The 6,485-nt window shown below is 49.2% G+C and overlaps 1 protein-coding gene across 2 annotated transcripts in view; it reads right to left on the minus strand.

Annotated features, from left to right (window-relative positions):
* The window catches only part of PEAR1 (platelet endothelial aggregation receptor 1), a 376,148-nt gene extending 375,439 nt beyond the window's left edge, over positions 1 to 709 (minus strand). Inside the window, exon 1 of one of the 2 annotated variants that reach the window (XM_078671558.1) lies at positions 439 to 709. The gene's annotated coding sequence lies outside the window, so the exon portion shown is untranslated. The remainder of the gene's footprint in view (positions 1 to 438) is intronic. The other variant, XM_078671559.1, reaches the window with a different exon arrangement.
* Positions 710 to 6,485: the final 5,776 nt, after the last annotated feature.

Genomic DNA, 6,485 nt, shown 5'->3' on the forward strand with positions numbered 1-6,485 from the left:
ACAGGACTGAACAAATACTATTCAATCGTTAGAAATAAAAAAAGAAAACTTGATTGAATGAATGACTGAATTTTAGACAATACTGAGAACGTTCACTACTGGCTTGCTTATTACATGTGTTAATGCTTGGAGCCAAACAGCATACATGGTAGATTGCAGCAGAACTACGGTGCCCTGGTGATAAAGTGTGAAAACACAGCTGCTAGCACCTACATCGGTGATACTTTCTTAATCATCCTCGTGATGATAAAAGGGCAAGAAGGTCCACCGACATTCTCAAGGTAGAACCCATGACCTGCAGTTCGCACGCAGGTTTGAAGGGCAGGCGCATTGACCCACTGAGCTGGCTTAACTGCTAGCAGATACGATTTCGTCCTCAACAACTGTGCGATAACTCCCTCCCCGAAACTTGCACACATTTCTGAGAGTGGAACTTACTTGGCGCTCCACAGGGCTCCGAGGATGCTTCTGGGGCCGGGCAGGACTCCTCTGGAGGGCGAGGCGCTCAGTGGAAGAGGCTTCACTCCATCAGTGTGCCAAGCACTCACAACCCTTCTTCTCCATCACCGCTCCCCTCTTGGGCAGCTTCTCTCTGGGTCCTAGGACGCGGTGCTGCTCGATGCCACTCAGGGCGCAGCCTGGGCGCTGGCACAGGGCGGCCGCTGTGAGGTGTCGGAGGTTCTGAAGCCGGGGTCTTCGGCTGCTCAGCAGGGAGAGAGTGAGCTCAGCCGCGTCTTCTGAGGGTGGGGCAGTACTGGCAGCGCGAGCTGGCCTGTACTCAGTGTTTGTGTGCGATGTGATCCCGCGGGGGGGGGCGGGGAGGGGGCAGGAAAAGCGCTGAAACTCGCAGTCTGCAGGAAGTTTTGACAAGAAAATTACCCGGAGGATGCTCGAAGCCGAGAGCGAGGGAATAACATGTTGCTTGGCGCTGAGACTGGAAATGAGGCGTGGTGAAGAGAGTGCAGGGGTGTGCGGGAGGCGGCAGAGCTAAGAAGGCGCATCTGCAACAGATAGCGGGGGGGGGGGGGTGGGGGGTGGTCTGACGGACACCGTGAACATGGAACTCCTTGAAAGAACACAGAATAGGCGAAATCAGGGAACTTTACCTAACGTTTTGTGATTGAAATTATATAGCGCTTACTACTTCTAGTGAGGCGTTGAAGCGCTTTAAGCTGAGCAGCACGCTGCTCTGACATCCAAAGTTAGTAATTCATTCATTATTGTTACTGTTCGTTTGCGCGATTAGTTTTATTTGCTCAAGAACACCACACAATGAATGCACTGCCGTTTCGTTGTAGCAGGTCCAATTATTAGAACATTTAATCATCGGTGGACGGGGGTGGTGTAGTGCAGATAGGTGATAGGGTTAATATTGGAGCTAGGGTACATTAGGTGTTGTTAGGTTGCAGGGATGTGGCTTTTTAAATAGGAGAGGTTGTGATCTTGTAAATGAGTTTGGGGAAAATTGCAGAAAATGCATCAATAGAGATTATGGCAAACATGTAAGTGTCCTAGGAAAGGGCCACCCAGAGAGAAAAGGCACTCAAAGAATGGGAACGGAAGACCAGGGTCATTTGAAGGAAAAATGAGTGGTGACAATCATACATGTTAATTAAAAATTTAATTTAAATACATTTTAACTAAAGTCAGATTTTATGAATAAAGAGGACACGTTTTGAGACAACATGCAGTTTGAGGACTTAGGGGCAGATTTATGAGTTCTGGCGCATCTCTGCAAATCAACAGGGATGCGCCAGAACTGATGCGTCACGCAATTCCCTCCTTGCGGCACCACAGATGCGCCGCATTTACAATGCGGCGCACCATGGTGCAAGGAAGGGCAGATGCGTGAAGCATCTCGTGGTGTACGGGCGCTGCATTGCTGGAGTAGCGTCGCAAGTGCGACGCAACTCCTGCAATGTACAGAGGCCACCCATACATAAAGTGGTGCGTCACTCCTTACGCCTGCTTCAAGCAGGCGTAAGGATTTGACCCAGCAGCGTCGTAAAACTTACTCAGTGAAATCTTGTAGATTTCACTGCGTCAGTTTACCGGGGCTTTCCTACGAGGGAATGCCCACCCTGCGACAGAACGCCCACATGAAACCTGACGCAGGTTTCATGTGGCGCAGGGCTTTACAACGTGACGCATCTGCCTAGATGCGTCATGTTGTAAATAGGTCGCAGGGATGCGCCACGTTTCCGCGCTGTTGCGTGATGCAACGGCGGCGTAAACGTGGCCCAAGTCCGACATAAATCTGACCCTTAGACTCTAGATCAGGAGTCTCCAAAGAGCAGCTTGGGTGCTACCAGTAGCTCACCAGTTGCCAATGGGTTGCTCTTGGACAGGGACCCACAGGGCCAGCTTTAGCACTGGTGGCGCCCAGTGGAAGTGTGTGAACTAGAGGAAAATAATCTAATGAACATATCTGATGTGGTAACTACTGCAGCAGATACTATGGGGCAGATTTATGATGACTGGCGCATCCCCAGGGATGCGCCAGTCATCCTGCGCTGCTGCTCCGCCACCCATGGTGCGCCGCATTTATAATGCGGCGCACCATGGGGCAAAAACGGCACAGATGCATGACGCATCTGTGCCGTAAAGGTGGCGAATTGCTGGAGCTGCGTCGCAAGCGTGACGCAGCTCCAGCAAGGCTCGGGGGTGCCCCATCTCCACAATGCTGCGTCAAGACCTACGCCTGCTTCAAGCAGGCGCAGGGTTTTGACGCAGCATTGTCCTGAAAGTGACTGAGTGAAATCTCATAGATTTCACTCAGCCACTTTTAGGATGCGTTCCTGCGCAGGAACGCCCCCCCCCCCCTGCGCAGGAACGCCTCCTTATGGCGCAGGGCTTTACAACGGGACGCATCTCCTAGATGCGTCACGTTGTAAATAGGGCGCATTGTTTGCGCCGCCGTTGCGTCACATAAAGTGACGCACCGGCGGCGCAAGGCCTTCATAAATCTGCCCCTATGTTTGTTAGTAGTTCTGGGTGACTTTCATTGATCAAAAGTAGCCCTCAGTATAGATGAGGTTGGAGACTTCGCCTTTAGACAGACGCAACAAAAGCAACATTATTTTGCAGGTGAACATAGTGCCGTATTCAGTACTTTTGATAGGCACTAGAATCTGGTGAATAGTCTCTGGGATGCTAGCCTATAGCTATGCCACCACTTGAGCAAGGACAATTGATCAGCTCAGGGTTTGGAAGGTTAAAATACCAGTTGGGTGCAATCCTTGAAAGGAGGTCTGGAAATGTTAGAGCAGATGTCTTCTCAAGTTTAGCTCACAGTATTAATTGTAAAGCAGAGTGGGATTCATTTTGGATGGCCCTGGTTTGACATGGTGTAAGATGGGGAGTATAGTTTCCCCAGGCAGTGGAAGCATATTGCCTACATTCCTGTGGCTGGCGGGTGGAGATACAAACACTGACAATCAATGAGGGCTTTGTTAGCAGTGTGTTCCAGTTTAGGCTTCCTTAGCATTGCTCTTTGGCAGATGGTAGGGGTGAGGAGTGGATCTGCGGATTTTGCTCTGAAAGTTGAACAGGGGCCCTCAAGTGAGGCTAAACCTTCGGTCCTTTGATCATACTTTCAGATGGGTTGATGTCAGCCAGTTGGGAGAGCTGCAGAGAGTGAGCATTGAAAGCCTCCAGTTAAGGGTAACTATGGGTGGGAAGGAAAGGCTTCTGTCCTCCTGTAATTGTGAAACAAGCATTGGGAAAGCTAGTTGCCCATTAGTTGACTGGCAGCCTTTTGGTTTTGTTAATATGTGTTTGGTTTTGACATAGATTTTATAAATATATTGTTGTAGAATTGCTGGGCACCAATTAGAAAGAAGTGGAATGAAGTAATAATATTTTTGGGGGAGTCAAAAAGCACACATTCCCATATTAATCCCTGCACGGAAGAGAAATACTTTGTGTGTGGATGTGAAAGGGCAAAGGGAAGAATGCTGCCAATCACATTGAATGTAACCAATGGGTGAAGTGAGCTGACCCAGTGCTCTAAGCTGTATGTTGTGGTGGGTGGGAGCAAGATGTTAACAACACAACAAATATATATATTGTTAGAAATGGGGGTCTCAAATTGGCAGGGTTGTGTACCTTTGTCCAAATAGGGACCCTTGCTTCTAGTCAGGGGAAGGGGGATACACACTTTAAATAACCCCTGCTGACCCTCTTGGTACCCTAGCATGAGCAGACCTGCTTATCCCAAAGGTAATGTGTAAAGTATTTGTACTCAAAACTCACAGTAACAGTGAAAACACCACAAATCGACACCATACCAGTTTAGAAAAGTAAAGTGTCTTTATCTAAACCAAACAAGACCAAAACAACAAAAATCCAACAAACATATATCAAAATATGACTTTTAGAACAGTCACCTCAAAAATAGCACGTATAGAAACAAATAGCTCAACCTGGGGTTATTACGATGGTGTGAGAGGTATAAATCCAAAGTACAGCGCGGACCATGAGTTGCGTGGCATCGGGCACGAAGTCACGTGGACCCCCAAACAACAGTGTCTTGGAAAATGAAGTCTATGGATGATGCACAGTGTTGTGGAGGCGAGGCTTCAGTCACGAGGTCGAGGCCAGTTCCCTGGTTGCCACAGGAGAAGCGAGGTGTCGTGTCCACGAGGAGGTGATGTGCCGAGTCCAAGACAAAGGAAGCCACCAGCACCAGTGATAAGGGAATTGGTTCTGGTGAGGTGTTGCAAAATCGAAGAGTTTGTGAAGTCACCCTCATCGGTTATCAGCTCTGCTATAATGGGATGCAGGAGCTGGCGGTGACTGCGTCGGTGCGAGAGCTGTCGTCGGGAAGGCCGATAACTGCAGGCGTCAGCAGGCATCTAAGGGCTTCAGAGCTGTGGTGCAGGCAGGGTGGTGCGTCGTGCATTTCACGAGCGGTGCCTGTGGCCTCGCTGTAGGTTGTGGCATCACTGGTGGCGGCGCTGAAGGAGTCAGAGTAGTTTTTCTTGTTTTCTTTAAGTTTCGGCCAGCTCCCAACAGCAGGAACAACCTCCAGAAGCTCAAAACTGGAATAGGCACGTCCTGGCAGGTCAGAACTCCCAGCAGTGGAGTTCAGGGGAGCTGATGGTGAAGTCTGTGTCTCTGAGACTTCAGAACAAGAGACCAGCACACACAAGTCCTTGGAGATTCTTCTTCAAGCAGGTTCACAGCAAAGTTCCAGTCTTTGTCCTTGTCCTTGGCAGAAGCAACAACTGCAGGTCAACCCAGCAAAGCACACAGAAAAATTTACAAACACACAATTTAAAAAACCATCTCCCTAAAAAGATGTTATCAAATTCTGAGTTCAGAGAGTCTAAACTCAATTTCTCTATCTTCCCCCAATGGAAACTTATACTTGTAAGATGTTACAAAGTAACTGTCACGATATGCAGATTGACTAACCTGGTTTATTCAGATACAGCGGGAGCGATGTGAAGCCAGTTTCTCTCCTCTCTGGATGTGTACCCCAGGTGAGTCTTAACGGAACTTCACCTGAGAGGACACCGCCCAGGGAAGGGGAAAAATGGAGAAATAAAATAGAAACGGCTGGCAGCCATAAACCATCCACAGCGCTCGACAATAGGAGATACACCTCGCCTACGTCGGGGTACAGGTTCCTGTAAGGAGACACAAACACACAGGAATCACTCTCTGTCTCATATGCAATGCCTCTCGACTTGTTATATAACTGGTTACCTAATATGCTTACATGTTAAAGCTCCAGCAAGCATTCCACTCATCAGGGCAAAAGTAGGAAAAATAAAGTAACCAAAAATAGTAGGGAACTGCCCATGAACCCTAAACAGAAAAAAGAGTAACAAGGTCTCTGTGGAATACCAATAGTCAATATAAACGCTACTTATCTGAAGCGTAGTGGGTTCTGCATGAACTTGACTCGACCAACCCCAAATCAGCAGTTGAGGTATTGGTAAAGACAATCCGGTCCGAGCTACTCCATAGCTCAATGTATCCACAGAATCCACAACCAGGGAAGTAGCGGGTAAATTAACGCAAAAAGTTCTTTCCCATGCTAGTTTTACACTAGCTTAGTGTCCACAAACACAAAACGAGAAAACAAGCGAGGCACGAAGGGGAGCTGGATTCACTTCATCCACTCGCCCTAAGGTCCTTATGTCCAGCGCGCTCCCCACAGGGTTCACAGAGGGATACAGCGCGGCTGGTGGCTCGGTTCCAGAGCGGACACAGCACGGTTTACAATGCGGAACACAGCGCGTCTCTCCAGCGGCTCCCAGCAGGGTGTACTGAGCGGGAATCAGCGCGGTTTACAATGCGGGACACAGCGCGTCTCTCCAGCGGCTCCCAGCAGGGTGTACAGAGCGGGATACAGCGCGGCTGGTGGCTCGGTTCCAGAGCGGGACACAGCGCGGCTGCAAAGCGGGACACAGCTGTCAGCAGATCCTGCGATCGCACAACACGAAGCAAAGTTCCAGGGTCAAGAAAGTAGCTAG

This window comes from Lissotriton helveticus, chromosome 12 (assembly GCF_964261635.1).
Source record: "Lissotriton helveticus chromosome 12, aLisHel1.1, whole genome shotgun sequence".
In the NCBI taxonomy this organism is placed as follows: domain Eukaryota; kingdom Metazoa; phylum Chordata; class Amphibia; order Caudata; family Salamandridae; genus Lissotriton; species Lissotriton helveticus.